This window comes from Oryx dammah, unplaced genomic scaffold (assembly GCF_014754425.2).
Source record: "Oryx dammah isolate SB20612 unplaced genomic scaffold, SCBI_Odam_1.1 HiC_scaffold_14, whole genome shotgun sequence".
In the NCBI taxonomy this organism is placed as follows: Eukaryota; Metazoa; Chordata; class Mammalia; order Artiodactyla; family Bovidae; genus Oryx; species Oryx dammah.
The window spans coordinates 20731856-20753059 of record NW_024070198.1 but is presented as its reverse complement, the minus strand read 5'-3'; the positions used below and the strand labels follow the sequence as shown (position 1 = coordinate 20753059).

Genomic DNA, 21204 nt, shown 5'->3' with positions numbered 1-21204 from the left:
ATCCTGGCCTTCTTTTTTCCTCTTCTTCTGCTCCCTCCTGCCCCAGGGCCTTTGTACACACCATTCTGCAGCCTAAAACACTTTTCTCTTTCTCTCTACCCCTAGAAAGATCTAGTTAATTCTACTCACCGTTATTCACATCTCTGCTCGATGGTTGCCTCTTCAGAGAAGCCTTCCCTGGTTTTCCAGTTTAGAATAGTTCCCTGTGTTTTGCATTTCCACAACTCACTTTATGGAACTTTCTTTCCTAGCACTTATCATGGTGAGTGATGATATATCTGTGTGGTTATTGGATAAATGTTTGTTTTTCTCCAAATCAGACCCCTCTGTGAGAGCAGAGACCTTATCTGCTTACGATTGTCAATGATTCCCAGCACCTGCCTCAATGCTGGGCCCATCATGAGGGCTCGATAAGTATTTACTGAATGAATGAGCTTATGAATTTGAAGTCAGAAGACTGTCTTTAAGCCCTAGCTATGTGACTTTGGATAAGTGACTTTTTTCCCTTCCTCAGGTCTCAGTTTCATCATCCATAAAATGAAGGGATAGACTCTCTAAGGGCCTTTCCAGCCTTATGTCCTCGGATTCGATGATTCACACTCATAAAAATGTCACTGGGCTGCCCGCCAACACATTAGCACCGATATTAGTGCTGAATGAGAAGGTGCAAAACATCAAGTGCTGTAGAGATAAGACAGAGCAGTGTGATCCAGGATGATCAGAGAAGACTTCCTGGAAGAAGTGGGTAGAAATTACTTAAATAGATGAGGAGAAAAGAGATTTTTTGATGAGCCAGAGAAGCACAGAGGCATGAAGCATGATGGGAGACCACAAGGAGACTTGTCTGGCTGTGGTCTACGGGAAGGATCCAGCTTCTTTAAAATGGGAGAGGCCCTCTGTACTACTTTTCTAGTGTTTAGTGGCTTAAAATAACATCTTTTATTATCTTACAGCTCCAGAGATCAAAAGTCCAAAACAAGTCTCACTGGGCTAAATTCAAGGTGTTGATGGAGCCGGTTCCTCCTGTATGCTCTCTGGGGGAGAATCTCTTTCCCTGTCTTTTCCAGATTCTAAAGGCTGTCCTCATTCTTTGGTTCATGGGCCTGCCTCCCCTCACCGTTTTCTCTGACTTTGACCCCTATGTCTCCCTCTTATGAGGGTCGTTGTGATTACCCTGGGCCCACTCAAATAATCCAGGATAATCTCCTGATTGCACGACTGTTAACATAATCACATCTGCAAAGGCCCTTTTACCATGTTCATGGGTTCTGGGGATTAGGGTGAGGACTCATCTGAGGGGCCCTTTTCCAGCTTCTCACACCGTAGTGGTTATTCCTGTGGTCTCTGGAGTCAGAGTGCCTCAGCTCAAGCTTTGGCTTTGTCACTCATTAGTGGCTTAATCCTAGGTCATTTATTTAACCCCGCTCTGCCTCATTTTTCTCATTTGTAAAATAAGGAAACAGTAGTATACACCTTATTTGTTTCAGCTATCTACTGCCATATGACAAACCATGCCAGATCTTAGTGGCTGTAAACAGAAATGATTAAAAAAAATTTTTTTTTCATGATGGAAGGTTCTTCTGCTCTCTGTGGTGCTGCTGTGATCACTCTTGCAGCTGCATTTATCTGGAAACTCAGTTGGGATCACAGCATCTAAGTTGGCCTCACTAACACATCTGATGCTTGATGTTGGTGATTGGCTGGAAGGCCTTAGTTCTCCTCCAGGGGGCTTTCAAACTGTGGTACTGGAGAAGACTCTTGAGAGTCCTCTGGACCGCAAGGAGATCAAACCAGTCAATCCTAAAGGAAATCAACCCTGAATATTCATTGGAAGGATTGATGAAAGCTGTAGCTCCAATACTTTGGCTCCCTGATGTCAAGAGCTGACTCACTGGAAAGGACTCTAAGACTGGGAAAGATTAAGGGCAAGAGGAGAAGAGGGGCACAGAGGATGAGATGGTTAGACCGTGTCACTGACTCAATGGACATGAATCTGAACAAACTCCGGGAGTAAGTGAAGGACAGGGAAGGCTGGAGGGCTATAGTACATGGGGTCGCAAAGAGTCAGACAAGACTGAACGACTGAACAATAGAGGGCCTCTCATCCCACAGGGCCTCCCTCCCTTCACTGGCCTCTCCAGCAGGATAGTTCAGACTTTTTTTACATGGTAGCTGACTTCCAAAGAGTGATTATGGAACTGCAAGAGTTTTCAAGACCTCAGCCCAGTGGTCACAAAGTGTCACTTCTGTCAAAGTCTATTGGTCAAATAAATCACATGGCCAGCCCAGATTCAACGGGAGGGGAAATAGACTTCCCCTCATGTGAAAGTCACATTGCACAAGTCTTGTGAGATATACCATTTGCCATGGTAACTGTGAGGATTGTATGAATAAAACATGTAAAAGGACTTAGAACTTTGGCTGGTACTTAGTAATTGCTCACTGTTTTTAAAAAGGAAGGATCTAGTGTTCAGCCGTCTAGGTTTAAAACCTAATTCCACAGCTTATGGTTTTGTGAACTTTGGCAAATTACTTAAGCCTCAGGGTCCTCATCTGTAAATGAGATTAATGGTAAAGATTCTTTTCCAATGTTGGTACAAGGAGGGAATGCAGTGATAAGTGCAAACTCTCAGTTCAGGGCCTAGTGTATAGTTAATAAGCATTCACTGGATATTACCAAAGTTCTGTCAAGTACAATATGAGGATTTTTTTTTTTTTTCTGCACTGCATGGCCTGTGAAATCTTATTTCCCCAACCAGGGATTGAACCCTTGACCCCTGCATTGGAAGTGTGGAGTCTTAACCACTGGACCACCAGGGAAGTCCCTTATATATATATAAAATATATATATATATTTTTTTACTTAAGCCCAATGTCAACCCTATGTGCCCATGTATACACACACACACACACACAAACACACACACACACATACACACACACACATCTATGAGGAAACAGGCCCAAAGTACTTCAGAAACTTGGGACTGGAACCTAGGTCTTTGTGACTCTTTCCACTTTATTAATCATTTACTAACGATTTCAAAAATTTCTTTTTAGTAGAGTACCTCCCGTCCTCCTTTTCAAACAAAATCAATAAAACTGGGAAAGAGAGTATTTTCCTAGCACATATTATGAAGGCTCGCATTTTAGCCTTTTAGACATTAGAGGGAAAACATGTAGGTTAGCACGCACATTCTCTAATGTGTTAAAATTCAATTCATAACACTTCTGTGAACATGTGATCTGTAAGTGAAGTTTCAAAGAGTTTATTCTTAAACAAAACTGAAATCAAAACTCTGTGGACCCTCTAAATACCTCGAAGGAACTTAGGTTTCCATGGACCCCAGATTGAAAACCCCTCCATGAGATGACATTCTCCCACGTGAGCAAGGGTGGATGGAGCATCTGGATTCTAGCAACAGGGATCTCAAGATCCTGACAAAGGCGCTTCGAGTCATTTTGTAAGCAATATTGTATCATTTAATGTCTTGTAATCCATTATTTATTGGATTTGTGATCAAGAAGAATAAAAGCAGGAGCAAACAATCACGCCATTATTTATTAAAGGCTTACTGTGTGCCATGTACTACACTCTTTCCTTGTTTCATCTCATTGACTTGTTACGGTGCTATGCGGTATGTCCTTTTATCGTTTCTGTTTGACAGATGATGAAACTGAAGCTCAGACTGAATAAGTAATTTACCAAGCTATTAAATAATGGAGCTGGATTGCAAACCTATAAGAAGCCATTGGAACTTTTTTCTTTAATCAGGAGATCATCAGTGACCTGGTGAGTGGGAGCTGAGGGGTCAGGGAAGGAAGACAAGGTGGCAGGCACCCTCCCAGGCATTTCTCTCCTTAGGAAGGCATCCTTGTTTGTGCTAAGCATCTCCAGGTCTTCCTACTACTACTCCCTACTGACCTCGCAATATTTTGACTGACAACTGAGATCTAATGGGTCCATTCCTATTGCTCAATCCCTTTTCCAAGGAAAAGTTCGTTTTCCAATTGCCAATGCAGGTTTCCTCAATGGAGATAAACAGCAGGAAACTGTTTTCCTTTGCCTATTAATATGTCAGATTAAAGAGTCAATCATATAATCAGCACAGCATTTCTTACTGGCCCTTGAATAAGCTCAGAGTCCCATCTGCGAGATGAAGCTCTCCTTGACAATAAGCAAGCTGAAAGACATCCCAAGGAAGCATGTGGGTAGGCAGCCACATGTGGGGGAATCACAGGAATAATAAAATGTTTCCTCAAGAGTTTCTACCTTATAGAACAATTGCAAACCCATTATCTCAGGTGACTCTCATAACACTCCTGTCCCAATTATTTGAATTGGGCAGATGGGAAACAGGTTCAGAGAGGTGAAGTCACTTGCCAAGGTCAGATAGCCAATAAGTGACAAAACCAGAATGGAAGGAGTGGCTGATTTGGGAATCTTTTGCTGGCTGAGTCCTGGCTGTGAGCTGTGGACTCTGCAGTTTGTGGACGCACGCCCCCTGGCCCCACCCCAGGCCCTCCATGAGAATCCTTCTACCCTACTGCCAGGGTTTGGGGCTGGGAGGACAGGAAGGGCTGTCAGGCCCCAGGCCTCTTCCCAGCTTCCCCTGCTGTACCCCCTCAATGATCTCTATGGCTTTTTGAGCCAAAGGTGCCTTCAGAATCCCGGTGCCTCCCTCCTGGTCCCACGGGCCAGTCTGCACCCCTTGCCCATATCCTGAGGCCCTGAGAAAATTCCTTAGCCATCCATCCGGGTCCCCTCCCTGCAGGTCAGTGCTCCCCCCGCCACGGACAGGCTCCTGTGATGATGGATCGCTGGCCCCAATGCACATATTATTATGAAATGGGTTTATTACACTCTAAATCTCTCACTAATGTGCCGCTGTTTAATCCCTTTATCCAATTCTCAGTCTCTCAGGCTCGGCCACAGCTCTCTCCACCCAGGACTAGGTTTGAATGGTTTATTGGATGATTTCTGACTTGAGGGGACTAGGGTGGGGGCTATTGAGGGGAGGGGGAGGACGGAGAGCCATGCAGCCCTTGAGAGAAGAAGTCCAAGGGCTTGTCTGGGGGCTTCTAACCCGGAGGCTTCGTGGCCCTGCTCTGTCTGTTGGCCGCTTCCCATCTTCTCCATCTCGGTCTCTCTGACTTGGGGCCTCGCTCCATCTCCACCTCTTGGCTCTCATCATTTTCTCACTTCGTCTCTGACCGTCTCTTTTTGTCACTCTGTCTTCTCTTGAAGCCAGATGGTGGTTAGGGTGATGGCATCTAGTTACCCCTACCATGAGGAGGGCAATGATCCCTGGACTTTCCCACTCCACCTCCAAGTCCCCTCTTTTCCAGAAGTTCCTTAAATTCTGCTGGGTTTCTGTCCTCGCAGGTCACGTCCTTACCACAGCTCCACCGACCAGCCACCTCCTACTTTTGACTTCTGCCACTGACGTCCCCCTCAGGCTTCCCTCTCGTACCCCCAGCTTCTCCATCTGCCCTGCTCCTGGGCCCACGCCCAAGTCCCTGCCCACACGTCAGCCTCCCTTCCTCCTCACCCACCCTCAGCCGCCTCTGCCTCCCCATGGTGGTTGACACTCAGCTCCCAAGGCCTTCCCGTCCCTCCTCACTCTAGCTCTGGCCACCTCTGGGATGGCCTTCTCTCTCTCCATCCGCCTCTATCTCTGTCTCCCCCAGTATCTCTCTCTGAGCAGTCCCTCCCCGCTCTGACACACCAGCCGGTACGGCAGCCAAGGCTTCCTGCTGTCAGCTGGGGAATAGATAAAGATAAATGATATTATGTTAAATTCCACTTAATGACAAATTTTTAATTTTCTGAACATGGTCATTTTCTGGCTAGTGAATCAAGTGGAGGGAGCTAATTACATGAAGATCTGAACAAAAATAACTCCTAATTTTCAAGGATAATGGAAGAGAAATGTTGGAGATTAATGGCACTATTTATCTTTTTTAAATTTCTATCTTTCTCTGTGATAGCCGTGCTCCCCAAGGAAAATATTCATAAAATGAAATTGAAGTCGTAACTTAATAGGTTATTAAAATTTTTGAGTGCATATCACTTTCCTTCCGCAGCACTGTAAATTTAAATTGAAGTTTGCGGCTCCCCGAGTCACCAGCGGAGTTTTTTTTATGATGGCACAATAGAGAGAAACATGCATCTTTGTCAGGAGGTATTTGCTAGTCTAATTTTATGGCAGGCCGGATTATCAGACGGGAATGGCAGCGCCGGGGGAAGCTGACAAGCCCGCAGCCGGCAGCCATGTGTTTCCATTAGCGCCCCGAGCCGTCCGGGGTTTCTCTGGACTCTCATTTTCCACTTCAGTCTTTTATCTTGATTTAAAGTGAGGGCGCCCAATATTCAGGGCCTGTCATTTTTCTCTCTCATACACTCTCACGGTGCTTCCTCACTTCTCCCCTCCCACTTCCTCTGCTCCAGGGCCTGCTCCCTTTCATCTTGGGGCCTCCATCGTGGGCTCTGCCCCCCTCACCCAGCCTCACCCAACCCTCTGGGCTCCACCCTGGGAGAAAGAAGAGAGAGGAGGCAGGAGAGGCTGGCAAGGCAGCCGCTGGAGTTAGTCATAAATTTGAGTGAAGCCTTCTCCCCAGGGGCCCATCAGAGGAACCTGGAATGGGGACTGTGCGTCGGAGGTGGAGTGGGGCTCCCTGGCTTGAGCCCGGCAGGCTCTCTAATTGAGTGTTAATGGAGTTTCACGGGGGAGGGGCGCAGCTGTTGGCTGTGGGGACCCGAGGGCAGGGAGGATTATGGCCAGTTCCTTTTCCAGTCTCTGTCTCTGTTTCCCTACCAGTCTCTGTCCCAGCTTTGTCTCTGAGGCTCGGAACCCTCCACACAGAGAGAAACTTAAAAAAACCCAGACCAACCCCCACATTTTAGGGATGGACAAACTGAGGCCCCGACATGGGGAGTGTCTTGCCCAAGGTCTCATAGTTAATTAGTGGCTAAGACAGACAAAACATTGGATATCACAGATGCATGCACTTTCCACTGGACCGCACTGTCTCGCGTCCACCTCTTTCTGCTCTGTTGGATGGAAACCAACATCTCCGTGTCTGTCTCAGCGCCCATCCAACGTTGCCCACCTTGTTATTGGCACCAGTGTTCTACAAAGTGTTGGCCTCAACACCCCAAGGTCATCGTTTAACTCCTGTCTTACCCTCAGCCCCCAAACCGTGTCACATTCTGCCATCACTTTCCTATCTGATCCTTTCTCTCCGCTTCCCTGGGGTTCACCCACCCTATCACATCAGCCCCTCCCTATTCACTTGTTTCCATGTTCATTTCCCAGTCCTGTTCCATAGTGACCTTCCCCAGATACCCCAGATTTCCAAACACTCTCCTGCCCTTGTTCAGAAACCCCCATACGCCCTCCACCCTATGCCTACAGGATTGAGGTCCAACTTCTCACTCAAGCCTCATAGCCCTGAGTGAGCATGGCCCACCATTTCCCCTCTGTTCCCTCTCCCTCTTGCCCACCATATACTCATGTATATAACAAACCAGGGTGGCACGGTTGCTCCTGGTGTCCCCCCTAGGAGCACCCTCTACCCTTCCACTCTATCCACCATTCATGAGCCCCACCTCAATCCACCTACTTGCTGGGCCTCTCTAGGCCACACCAGTTTACCCTCTTCTCTGGCCTCACCATCCAGACGTTCATCCATCTGCTCACCCACTACTTGAAACCCACTGTACTTACTGACTTATACCCTGCTGGGCCAGAGACCCTAAATTCAGTTTGCGTAGCTTATGGTCACAGATGCTCGCTGAGTTACACACCTTATCCCCTGAACCCCAAGCACACAGCAGAGAACCTGGGATAAAACCTCAGACGTCATAGTATACTGGAGCTGGAAGCGATTATGAGACCTTAGCTCTCTCATTTTGTTGATGAGGTAACTGAGGCCCAGCAAGAGGGACAATGCTCAGGGTTCTGCCAGGAGTCAGGAAGGGAGTTGGGACTCACATCCAGGTCTCCGGACTCAGGTTTCAGTGCTCTCTCCACCTCACCATTCATCTTCTAAGGTTCAGGTCATCACTGTCACTCAGGTGTAAACTGGCAATAGTTTTTTGTTTTTAATGCAATATTTCTTTTTATCTCGGAGCCTTGGTTTCTCCACAGAGGAGAAAAGCAGTCCTGGAGCATGTATCTTCCTAAAGCGGCGTTAGGGATCATTGGAGATCCTGTGGCAATGGCAAGACTTTTCAGTGTGGTATCCACCTGCCCCTCCCACCCTCCCCTGATCCCAGACTGCTCAACCCTGCCCCATGCCCCCTGGCCTGGCCACTTTCAGGGACTGTGACCCCTCCTCCCCTCTCTACCGGCCCTCCACTGGGCTACCCACCATTGTGTCCCACGTCACAGTAATGGTGTAGGCATGTTGCAAGCGTGTTCAGGCATGTTTCAGGCATGGCCATTTCCACTTGGCTGCCTGTGCCACACAGGTCAGGTGGCGAGTGGCCCCGGCCACCCCCACGCCGTGTTTAGCAGTGGAGCTGAGTGGAGGCGGTGCCTGGTTCCCCAGCCACAGTCTCTCGTTAGAAAGAAATTAAAAGCCACTCAATTTTGGCTAATATCCCTCTGAAGGCCTTTAACTCCACCTGTGACTAACCCATTCATAATCGCTCCGTTTTAGTGGCTCAGGCTGATGTAGCCTCAATTAATTTGGGAGGAGAGATAAACGGCCATTCCTCTTTGTCTCCCTTCCCTTCCTCCCTTCCTGCCCTCTCTGTCATCTCCCCACAGCCTCTCTGTGTCTCTGTCCCTCTCTGTGTCTCGCCCAGTTTTTCTTTCTCCCTTTCTCCATCTCACCTTTTTCTCATCCTGATCCTGTGAATCTGCTTCTCTCTCCGACTCTTTTTTGTGTCTTTTTCACAGTCTCAGTTTCCGTTCTTTTTCTTCTTCCTTTTACCTCTTCCTGCCTCTTCCTCTTTCTTCCTGCCTGTCTCTGTCTGGGCCTCTGCTCTTTTGCCTCTGTCTCTTCCTCCTGTTTCCTTTGGCCCCCTGCTTTTGGTCACTTGGACCGCGACTCTCTCATCTGTGAAGCTACTTTCCTCGCCCACGAGTGTGTGTATGTTTCCGACACTGTTTCTTTCTGGTTCCCTCTGCCCATCTCTGTCTCTGTTCTTTATTGTCTCTTTGTCTCAATCGCTATCTCTGCATCTCCTGTCAATCACTTCCTCCCCAGCCCCTACAGCTTCCCTTCTTTCTCCCTTTCCCTCTTGCTTCCTCTCCTTCCTTTTTTTTTTTTTTTTAATTCTGCCTCTGTCTCCCCATTTGTCTGTTTCTGCTGTATTTCCCTGAGTTTTTCTGTCACGGAGATGACTCTTCTCTCACCCCTCCCCCATGGCTCAAGCACCTTCTCTCCTGGTGCCTCAAAACTACCCCCAACAAGCCCATGAGTCCTTTTGTCTTCTTCTCCCCTCTCGATTATTATTAATGATAAAAGCTCAAACATCACATCAGTAATTTCTGAGTGAGTTTTGCAATGAAACTGGGGCCTTCTCAGCCCCTCCCGAGTCCCACAAATTTAACTTTTGTAATTTCACGCCTCTGGTTATCACCACGCTGCTCCGTCCCTCTCTGCCTCTCAACTCCCCTCCCCTCCCCCCACCCCCCCGGAGAGAGCACTTAAACTTGTTTTCATTCCCTTATTCTTTATTTTTTTAATGTCCACTCTCTCCGGAGTCAGTAATGTTCTTCCTCTCTTTCCTCTCCCATTTTCTGTTAATTCTGCGCCATCTGCCTTAGCATCTGTTAAAAATAAAATTTCCCTCACACAATGAGAAGCCTCCCTGCTCCTCCCTCCCCTCTGCAGCCCCCCAGGTTTGGTGCTGGGGCCATCAGATGCCACTTCCTCTCCTGGGATGTTTCCCCCTCCCCCCAGTCCCTAGTCTGGTTTTCAGAGGAGAGATGCAGCACTGGGTGAGCAGGCGGCGAGAAGGAGGGGCGTGCCCAGGGGGCCTAGAGCTGGAGGGGCAGCTGCAGAGGGAACCGGAATGGGGTGGGGGGGGGCGTGCAGAGGATGGAACCAGGCTCCACCCACTTGCCTCCGGGACCTTGCCCGGGCTGGAGCTCTGAGCTGCTGAGACTGAACACCTGGCACAGGTAGGTGACAACAGGTGGGGGAGAGACTTGAGGAGTGAGTCCTTTTTCCCCAGGGAAGGAGGTCACTGATTAATCCATTTATGCTTTCCCTAAAGCTGGTGCTGGGGGCCTGAGGCTGGGATGGTGGTAGGAGTGAATTTAGGAGATGGGAGAACTGCCCCCAAGACCCAGTGATTGTCCCCTGCTTGGAATGGATATGGTGTTGGACAATGTATCCCCAAGACTGGCTGTCCAGAAACACCCTCCCCTTATGTGCTGGAGGACTTTGTCCCTGCTGTCCTGGGCTCAGCTGGGAGAAGGGAAAGAAAGGGAATCAACTGACTCCCAAGCCCTGAAGACTTTAGGAGGCAGGAAAGTCTTGGCTTGAAGCCAGCTGGCCAGAGGATTTGGGAAGAGACTCAGTGTGTGTATGCTTGCGAGCAAGTGTGTGTGTGTGCCTGTGAGATTAGTGTCATCACTGATCTGTGTAGGTGTGTTTGAGGAGTGTGTCTGTATGAACTGGGTTATGACTGATTTTCTTTCTGTGTCATACTATGTCTGGCTAAGTCTCTCAGGTATGAGGGTACTGTATATGTTTTAGTGGGTGTGTAGCTATACAGCTCCATAGATGGTGTGAATGTGGTGGTGGATATATTGTAACCATGTATTTTTGTGTATATTTGTATAAAGGGTGTCTTGCCAAAAACTGTCTTCCTGTGTAGGTGATGATGTATGTAATTGTTCATGTCTTTCTATTTTGGTTTATTTGCATGTGAAAGTCTACATACTTTCTTTACTTTGTACATTACTTATCTCTCCTGTGATGCTGGATGTAACTTTTTCTCTAGGCAGTAATTCCTTTTCTCTTGTGATGGGGCACTCTGTATGTGATCAGTGCCAGGTAGGTACCTCTGTGAGTGTTGCTTCACTTCTGAGTGGTGTGAATATGGGAGTATCTTTCTGATCACCGCCTGGGAGGGTGACCATGTATGACTGTCTCTGGCAACATGTGCACATATGTGTGTGTGTGTGCTGTATGCTTCCTTTTACTCATCACCACACAAAGATGTGGTTATTGGATATGGGCTTGGTTGTGCCAGGGAGGGTGAGGCAAGGCATGCATGGTTCTGTTGGTGGGTCCAGTGAGGTCAACTGGGATAAAAGGTCACAGGTGGGGGACTGAGGCAGCTCCGCAATAGGATGGTGAAAAGGTACAGGCCTTAATACCACAGTCCTGAATTCAATTCCTAGATCTGTCCCTGATCAGGTCAGTGGCATAACAAGTTACTTAAACTGAGTCTCATTTTCCACATCTGTAAAATGGGAATAATCATAGCTAAGGCATATAGTCACTGCAGGATTAGGGACACAGGATGTCATACAACTACCCTGGCACCTAAGAGTAATAAAACAGTAGTAGTAGTAGCAGTAACAGTAGTAGTGGTAGTAATAATAAGAAGTTATTAAGTGCTTACTATTACATATTTAATCCTTTACTTCTCACATCAATTCTAGAAGTGTTCTTACTCTTTTGGAGATGAGTAAACTGAGGCACAGAGTATAAATAACCAAGATCAGACACCTAGGAAAGGCAGAGTACCTGTTCAGCAAATGATAGCTTTATTTGGATAGTAGATGCTTCCTGCAACTACTGCTGATGTTCATGTGAGCATTGGAGGGGAGGGTGCATTAGACCCATAGCACTTTATTCCTACTTATAGGGACCTTCTTCTCAAGTCACCCCTCATCCTCGGTGGCCCACAACCCAGTGGAGTTGTTGCCTCCTGGGACTGTTTTGAGGGCTGGGCAAAAGGGAGAGTCTGAGGAGGAGGCAATCCCCCCACGCTCCTGGCCGCCTCTTTCCAGCCTTGATCGACACCAAAGACTCTGTAATCTCTCTCTGCCCCGAGGGGAGCAGCAGCGTTTGTGAAACAGATTTTTACAAAATGTTTTGACCCTGCTCTCCCCTACCGCCCCCTCCTCCCCCGCATCCCTGCCTGGCACCGTGTCACCTAATTAAATCAGCCTTCGCGGGCGTCTCCGCTCCCTGCTAATTGTGCCCTGGGCCGGCTTCCGGAGGTCGCTCTCCCCATCCCAGTACCCGCCCCCAACAACTCCCGAGGACAACAGGGGCTGGGGTGGGCGCCTGCTGGGGCCGTGTGTCAGGCAAAGATCTCCTAGGGGCCTCCCGTGGCGATTTCCGTGATCCTCCCCTTGTGGCTATTCTGCAACTCTGGAGACTGGAGACATCGGTTCTAACTCCCGCCTGGCCCTGCTTCCATAGATCAAGGACGGGGGCCCAGTCTGAAATGACCCGGGGCCTCGAGGAGGCCAGCCGGAGCGTATCCGGGTAATTGTCTCTGCCAGACGCATTGCCGAAGCAGGCGGCTTGGAAAATCCCGGATTTCTTTCCCCTTCACCGGCGTGCCAGGCCGGCCGGAAGCCAGGCTGCTTTATTTACAGATCCTCTCGCAGACGGTGGTAGAGGCTGGGCTGGGAGGGCGCTGGCCGCCGCCACCTCTGTCCAGGGTGCTGATCGCACGCAGTGCTGGGTGTCTCTCCTGCGTTTGCCGGGATGTTAACAATGACCAAAAATCATTATAGGCGACTGTTACAGAAAGATTACCAGGAGCCAGGCACTGAGCTAAGGGCTTCCAAACTCTGTATAATTTAATTCTCACAGCAACCTTAAAAAGAAATATTTTCCCATTTTAAAGATGAGAAAACCGAGACTGCTACAGGTTAAAGAGCTGGAGTTGGGGATGGTTAGGGGAGAATTTCACTCTGTCATGTTTGATTTCTTCCATTATTTTTTCTTTTAATAACCCAAAATATGTTCATGTAATACTTGTGCATTAAAAATAAGCTTGAAAAATTTGAAAATTTTTTCTTCACTTAAGATGTTCTTCTGGGCAAATGACTGAAGTTCTTCAAAGAGAAGGGAAAGAGAGAGATAATAATCAAATACATTGTGGGTGGACCTTGTTTAGTTCCTTACTGAACAAGCTAAATATAAAAAAATATGAAATATTTGAATATGGACTGAGTATTTGGTGATTTATGGAATTATTGCCAATTTTCTTAGATATGATAATGACATTGTGTGTGTGTGTGTGTGTGTGTGTGTGTGTGTGTGTGTGTGCGCACACATTAACTCTTTCTGGGAAGGAAAGGCAAGAAAACCTCTTTAACTGTTAAATTTTTGGTTAAAAAGAGCTGTTAAGTGACCTGCCCAAGATTACTTAAGAGTCCCTTCTCTAAACCACTCTGGCAGCTCACCATCAGCAGATCTGAGCAGATCTACAGCTTGGTGTATTATACAAGTCTGTCTACAAGTTTGTGTGGTCATCTCTGCTTGGGTTGACATAAGTGTTGGTGTTGTTTCTTTGTGTGTGAGATCTCTGTGTGGCAAATTTTAAGTACCAACTGTATGCCAGATTTTCTATAATAATATCTTACAGCACTTTAAACTCAGAACAATCCTAGGAGGGAAGACTTGCTATTCCAGTATTGCAGATGAAAGGAACTGAGGCAAAGAAAGTAATTTTCCTGTGGTCTTATACTAAAGGATGGAACTGGAACCCAGGTATTTTCACTCTACTCCCTAATGTTCTTGGTAATTGCTTAAACCACAATGGCCTTACTAGTGTATGCAAGACCTGAGTATGACTTCATCTAGTGGGTGGAAGTAAGGAACTGTGTATGTAGTCACAGCAGCACCCCTCTTCCTTTGATTTGAAATGAACTAATCAATGGGGACGATCAAATCCACTAAAGATGATATGATCTGAAGAATTTATCTGGTGACAAAACAGATCTAAATTTTATTTGGAAGCTGGAATCTTTCTCTCTATAATGATAAAGTCATATTGAGCACCTGCCCGGCCCCTCTCTCTCATCTATAAAGATACCTAGAAACTATGTATATATAGCACAGCATCTGGGACAGAATAAGAATTCAGTTTTTTTTTTTAAAGACCTTTGTTATCAAAGAAAGAAGCACAATATAATTCATGGAAGCCAGACTTGGAGTCAGAGAGGGGATAACCTCAAAACCCACTAGTTGGGTGACCTTGGGCAAGCAATTTAACCTCTCCAGGCCTCACTTCCCTTTTCTGTGATAAAGAGATAATCACACTTAAAGAGACTGTAAAAATTAAATGAGATAATGCATAAAGTGCTTGGCATAGTGCCTAGCACATAGTAAGTGTCCAATAAATGTTAGTAGTTATTACTCTGTGCTAGGTGCTTTACATACATTCTCTCTGAACCCTGTCATCACCCCATAAGGTATTTGATATTCCAGTTCAGGCTTCTTTGTATTCCAGATTCATACTTGTTCCATTCACCTGGCTGCCTGCCTCTTTAAGAGCCGTCTGTTTTATTTGAATGTTGGTCTGTCTAGTCAAAGCTATGGTTTTTTCCAGTAGTCATGTATGGATGTGAGAGTTGGACTATAAAGAAAGCTGAGTGCCTAAGAATTGATGCTTTTGAACTGTGGTTTTGGCGAAGACTCTTGAGAGTCCCTTGGACTGCAAGGAGATCCAACCAGTCCATCCTAAAGGAAATCAGTCCTGAATACTCATTGGAAGGACTGATGCTGAAGCTGAAACTCCAATACTTTGGCCACCTGATGTGAAGAACTGACTCATCTGAAAATACCCTGATGCTGGGAAAGATTGAAGGCAGGAGGAGAAGGGGATGACAGAAGATGAGATGGTTGGATGGCATCACCAACTCAATGGACATGAGTTTGAGTAAACTCCGGAGGTTGGTGATGGACAGGGAGGCTTGGCGTGCTGCAGTCCATGAGGTCACAAATAGTTGGAGATGAATGAGCGACTGAACTGAACTGAGCTGAGTCAGTGTTGGGGAGTGACATAGGGGATTGGAAGGGAGACTACCTGGGAGGGGCACTGGCATTGGAGAAAGAGCACTAGAGTGGGAGTCATGAGATTGGAATTGACACCCCAGACTTTCCATTAACTAATTGTGTGACCTTAGTCAAGTTGTTTTTTTTTTTTTCTCAGAGTTTCAGTTAACCCATCTGTAAAATAAGATGGGTAGACTGGATGAGCTAAGACATTCTAAGACTGGTAACTGAATGTATTCAAGAGACTTTGAGTAAAATCTGAGAGTATGACTGTGAATTTTGTTGGACTCTGAGAGAGTGTGAAAGGGGAGTGTTGGGTGGAGATGTAGGGTATAGAGTTGTGGTTGCAATAATATAAATGACAGTAACTAGGAGGGACATGTGACTAGGTTTCCTTAGGACAAAGCATGACAGTGTGAGACTGTGGGGGAGTGAATATTGGGTGACTGGGTGTGTTTATGTAAGTGGGTGTGTATAAGCATCAAGTTCTATGAATGTATTGTATGCAAGGATGTGGGTGTAACGGTGTGAAAATTATTATAGTCAAATTTTGTGAGAATGTGAGCACAATTCTACGGGAAGTATATGGGTTGTGGACTATATGTGAATATGCGAGTGTATGGGGTGATATATATGAGATGGAGACTGACCATGGGCTGATATGGAGAGAGGGATGGTGGAGAGATCTGTAAAGTAGGCACCACAAGGAGGAAGACCCTGAACCGCATCATCCTCCCCTTTTCCTAACCTGTGGAGCCCCCTGGAATAATCTACAACGACTCAGATGTATTGATTTGGGATAATCTGTTCACTGTTTCCCCCACACAGAGCTGGCGACCCAGTTTTATGCTCCACAGCTGTGGTGTCAGAGACACCTTCTGAGGAGAGTCTGAATTAACACTTGAAGTCCCACCATGAGCAAACCCAGTCGAGCCTCCCTCCTACTCTCTCCCTAACAACCTTGGCCAGGGGACTACAAGAACAGCAGCAAGACTGACAATGGATGGACATTCTTGGGGCCAGGAAGGCTGCAACAGACCTCATCCTGCACTGAAGTAGGTAAAGTGAAGCTGCTCAGTCGTGTCCGACTCTTGGCGACCCCATGGACTGTAGCCTACCAGGCTCCTCTGTCCATGGGATTTTCCAGGCAAGACTACTGGAGTGGATTGCCATTTCCTTCTCCAGGGGATCTTCCCAACCCAGGGATTGAACCCGGGTCTCCCGCATTGTAGACAGACGCTTTACCATCTGAGCCACCAGGGAAGTCCTGTATGATGTATTGAGTCCCCTGCACTGAGGGGGCAGAGAAAGATTTGGTAGAGAACTTTCCATGTAGGACTTCAGCTTATGAGGTAGTGATTGTACAAAGAACACATACAGATACACAACCACATTTGTATAGAAGGTTTACTTAAACCTTCTTAATCACACACACACACACACAAAATGGTCTGAAGAATTAGGGGTTTTCTTGTTTTGCCTTTGAAGAAAGAGCCCTTTTATTTAAGCAAATGGTAAAGGACTGATGATATCTTCTTATGGTAAGAATATAGAGTGGTACAACCTTTTGAGAAGGTAGTTTGATAATATATACCCAAATGTAAAATGTGTATTTTTTCGATCCAGTACTTTCATTTCTAAGAGCTTGCCCTAAGGGGATAATCGTACAAATGTGAAAAGATCTGCCCACAGATATATTCATCTCAGTGTGTTTAAAACAGTGCAAAACTAGAAATATCCTAAATGTGTATCAACAGAAGACTGACTCAATACATCATACAGTAGAATATACTTCAGTTATTACAACAATCACATAGTTCTATATTCATTGGAACAGAATGACATCTAGCATATATTTTTGTGTAAGAGAAGATTACAGAACAGAACATAGAATTTGATCCTGTTTGTGTCAAATGATCCACCTGTGTCTACGTTTATTTACAGGCAGAAAGAGTTGTCTGGTGAATGGTCATTAAAATAGCAACTGGGGTTGTCTAACTTATGTGGGCATTATTTTTGTCTTTCTTCTCTGTATTTCTTGTGTAGGAAGGAAAGGTGAAAGAAGAAAAAGATGCTTCCTATGTGCCTTCTGTTCACCAGTCTCTGCACTCAACACAGGGGGCATAGCAATGAGTGAGGTGCCAATCCCCTTAGGGACTGCCCAGGATTAAACCTCCACATCAAAGGTGTTGGGGCTGACAATATATCATCAAATGTAGTATAACTTGATATAGCTTGAATATCATCAAATGTTCTATATCTACAAACTGTGTCATCTTCCTGCCTTTGCCTGCTCCTTGCTGGATCCATGTTCATCTTTGAGAAGACAGTGAGAAGATGTGTATCCCCTGGAGAGTCCTTGGGCTTGGCAGTAGGGGAAAGGAGATCCTTGGATGAGGCTGGAACCACTGTGGAGACACCCTTTGGGGAGGGAAGTCTCTGTCCTCAATGCCCCTTCCCATAATAAGAGATCACTGAGTCCAACCTCAATCGTTTTTTAACTTCCTCAGTCAAAATAACCCTCTTGAAAGTGCCTGAAATCATCCTCCTCTGGGGAGAAACTTCTTAGGGCCTTGGGCCTGCAAATGATACTAGAGGCCAAGGATTTCACTGTTCCTATAGTAGTCTCATTTTGAGGATCTTCTGCTTGAACTCCTTCAGGGTAGGAGACTTGCTTCTGCCTGAGATAGGCTTTTTGGTTTCAGGCAGCTCTGATGATTAGAAAATTCTTTCTTAAAGAAGTGCGGTAACCCATATCTACCTCTTGGAAGGTGTTTATCCTCCATTCCCAGTAAGGAGATACTCTTCAAAGATGGTAGAAGGTGAAGTAGTGTCTGCTGAGAGTCCTGAGGTCAAAGGGAGATGTGAGCCAGGACAGAGCAAGGAAACAAGTGGGAACCAACTCAGTCACTGCCATTGTACCCACAGTTGTCATCATGCCAACATGTGGATCAACATGTGGGCTCAGGGACTTCCATTGTGGGAAAAAAGCTAACCACATCCTAGCATTGTTGAGGAGACAAACATTATGACAGGGAAAGCAAATGGTGCCAAATTCCAATGATCACTTATTAAAGTAAGGTGACATTGGGCTGGTCCCTCTTTGGGCTGTTACCTCTTGGGCTGGTGGCCCATATTAAAAAAACACACACCTTTCTAATATTTATAAGGTTTGAAAAATCCCTTTTAAATTTGAGATCCTATATGAAGGAAGGAGGAGTCCTTTATTTGACTTGATTTTACTCCATGAAAAGAATACGCCAAGGATCAAGTTCAAGGCCCTTTCCTGGATATGATGGACATGACACAACCTCCTCCCTTCTCCACCCCCCTGCCTTCCTCAAACACCACATACCAGAGGGTCACATTCTTCCTCATCTCTGCTCTTCTGCATCTATTGCGCCCTCTGCCTTGGTTTGTAAACTCCTTTTGCCCAAACTCAATTCTTGCTGAGCCCTGCTATACCTGCATTTGACCCCTTCCTGTTGGCCCAGGGCATCTTGGGCTGCTCCGACCTGCATCGTGCTCATTGCTTTGTGGTTGATTGACTTGTAAGTCTTCCTCCCTCATTAGAACTGTGATTTCTCCGAGGGCAGGGTCTATATCTCATTTTTTGTACCCCCAGTGCCAACCCAATGCCTAACACCTAGTAAACAAGCAGAAAACAGTTGAATGAATGAAGAGATGTTGAGAAGGGGATCATGACCTTTATCGGAGGCTAATTCAGCTTCTTTTCAAAATTGCTCTTGGAATGACAGGGAGAGAGGGCAAGGCATTCTACTTCATCTAGTGTCAATACTAGGATGGTTGTGTGGCCATGGGCAAATTACTGGATTTCTTTGTGCCTTAGCTTCCTTATCAGTCAGGTGGAGGGGGTACATAATAGTGTTTTCCCCCAAGAGTTGTTATGACAAGTGGAAAGTAGCAGTGTAGTGTGAAGTGCCTAATATAGCACCTGCCACAGAAGTGCTATTATCATGCTCGTAATTGTCATTATTTGCAGTGATCACAGGGATTATTATTGTTACTATGTAACAGCCTATTTCTCTCCCCTGGAAAACTCTGCCCCTTCTGTCAAGGCCCCAGATCAAATGCCACCTCCTTTAAGAAACCTTCCCAGACACCCTCAGGAAGTCCTGCCCCCTTGAAAGTGCAGCACTTCCTGTGTGCTTCCATTTCAGTGCTCACAGGGCATTGTGATGTTTGTAGAAATCTGTCCCCCTGGTTGATGGTGAACCCCAGGAAGGCTAAGGTAGTCTTGGCTTTCCTTTGCCCTCAGCAGCTCTGACACGTGGGAGAATTCAAAAGTGCTGGGTGAGTTGGGGGAACTTCCAAGTTCCCGAAAACACGAACGCATACTGGAAACCAGTGAATATGCAGTATTAATGATGACTCAAGGCACTGAGTTGCCACTGCTCCATAGATTTGAGTTCCAAGGCCTAAAATATTTAATGCAGATGATGGTACAATCTCAATATATTTATAGAACTTTTTTTAAGAAGGAAGGGAAGAAACATAGTCTGAGAGATAACATTACTACAAAGGAGGAAGCTGTTCCTCTTTGCTTTCTTCTCCCCTCATAGCACAGGGCTCTCAGTTTTGTTCCTGCTCTGGTGCAGGTATGCTGTAACTAAGCTTTTGAAGAGGCTGTCCTGAAGCACTCCCTCCACTAGCCCGTAGGTGTTTATTTACACCAAGTGAGCTTAACAGTGGCAAAATGAGGAGGGTTGGGAGAAATGAGTCCCAAACTCAGAGAAAGCTGTGATTGAGGTCTTATTTTCCACGCACTGGTGCATCGGGTTTGTGGCCTTGCACACAGGTATTTCCTGTGGACACAGCAGGATATTAATAATAACTAATGCACGATAATAACAATACTCCCCACCTGTACTGCATTTAATCACCTCTCAGGTCACGTTTACATGGCCGCACTGTTCCCACTAGTCTAGAGAGTGAGGTATGTGGGACAGATATTCCCAGTTTACAGATTGGGAAACTGAGACCAACAGGACTTGCAGAGAGCCACCACACTACTTAGAAGCAGATCTGAGAGGTGAAGTTGGGGCCCTGCAAATTTGCGGTCATATTGACATTTGGGCTTCTGCAACTGTAGGTTTGTTGCAGGCGTATACCTGGGGAGCTCTTTAGGACCTGGCAGCAGCCCTAGAAGGGTGGAGACCCAACTGTCTCGAGTCTTACAATTAGTCCCTTTCTTGGAGGACCTCGCGCCCTGGGCTGCTTTGGCTGCAGGACGGCTGAGCGAGGGCCGGGGAGCCGGGGAGAAGAGCCACGCGGACCTGACGGGCGCCCGCGAGTGCGAGGAAGGCGCTAGCGGGGCCACCCGCCCACCTTCTGGGCGGGAAGACTGAGGCTCGGGCGGCGGGCGGCCGCCCCCTGGTGGCGGCCGGGCGGGCGGACAGCGGGGCCCGGCCCGACCGTGGCGCGTCCTCGCTCCCCGCCCGGCGGAGGCGCGTCGGCCCTCGTGGCGCCCGCTGCCCCCGCCGCCTCCCCCGCTCCCTCCACTTTGGGGATAATTTAACATGTTTCACACTAACTTTCCCGTAATGGCCACGGAGCCTTTAGAAGTGCAGCCTCCCCGCTTTATCGGCGGCCGCGCTAATGGTTATCTCGCAGCCGTGCCCCCGGCGATCCTGTCAGGAGTAAATAGAAGCTGACACAGTCATTTGCTTAAATCTTCTCCACACTTTTGCCGCATTTCCCTCCAGAGGATACCCCCGAAACAACAATTATTTGAAATGTCACGCGTTTCTGCCCCTGGGCTACCAACAAATGAACATTAAATCTATTAACAGCAAAAAAAATTAAATGTTTACTTTTCCGCGAAGGTGTGAGGGGCCGGAGTCAGGGAGAGGCCGAGACAGAGACAGGGACGGAAACCCGAGACAGACCGAGGAGCCGAGACACCCGGGAGTGCCAGGAGACGAGGAAGCTGGAGGAGGCTGGGGAGAGACAGCAGGACAGACTGAAAGACAGAAAGACAGCCGGGGACCCACGGAATGGCAGGGGGGAGCGACGTGGGGAGGAAGGGCCAAAAACGCAGAGAGTAAGACAGAACAGAGATTGGGGAGAAGGGGGGGCAAGGTGGGGGGTGGGGTGGGCCGAATTTCCCAGGGGAGTGCTGGAGTGAGCTGGGGCGTATTCTGGGAATAGTACTCTCTTACTTGCCTTACCCTGCAACCTGGTGTCCTTTGG

At 47.1% G+C, this 21204-nt stretch overlaps 1 long non-coding RNA gene across 1 annotated transcript in view; it reads left to right on the top strand.

Annotated features, from left to right (window-relative positions):
• Window positions 1-17587, top strand: part of LOC120873675 — a 55324-nt gene extending 37737 nt beyond the window's left edge. Inside the window, exons 2-3 of the long non-coding RNA XR_005723506.1 lie at window positions 15820-16046; window positions 17038-17587. This is a non-coding gene — a long non-coding RNA (uncharacterized LOC120873675). The remainder of the gene's footprint in view (window positions 1-15819; window positions 16047-17037) is intronic.
• Window positions 17588-21204: the final 3617 nt, after the last annotated feature.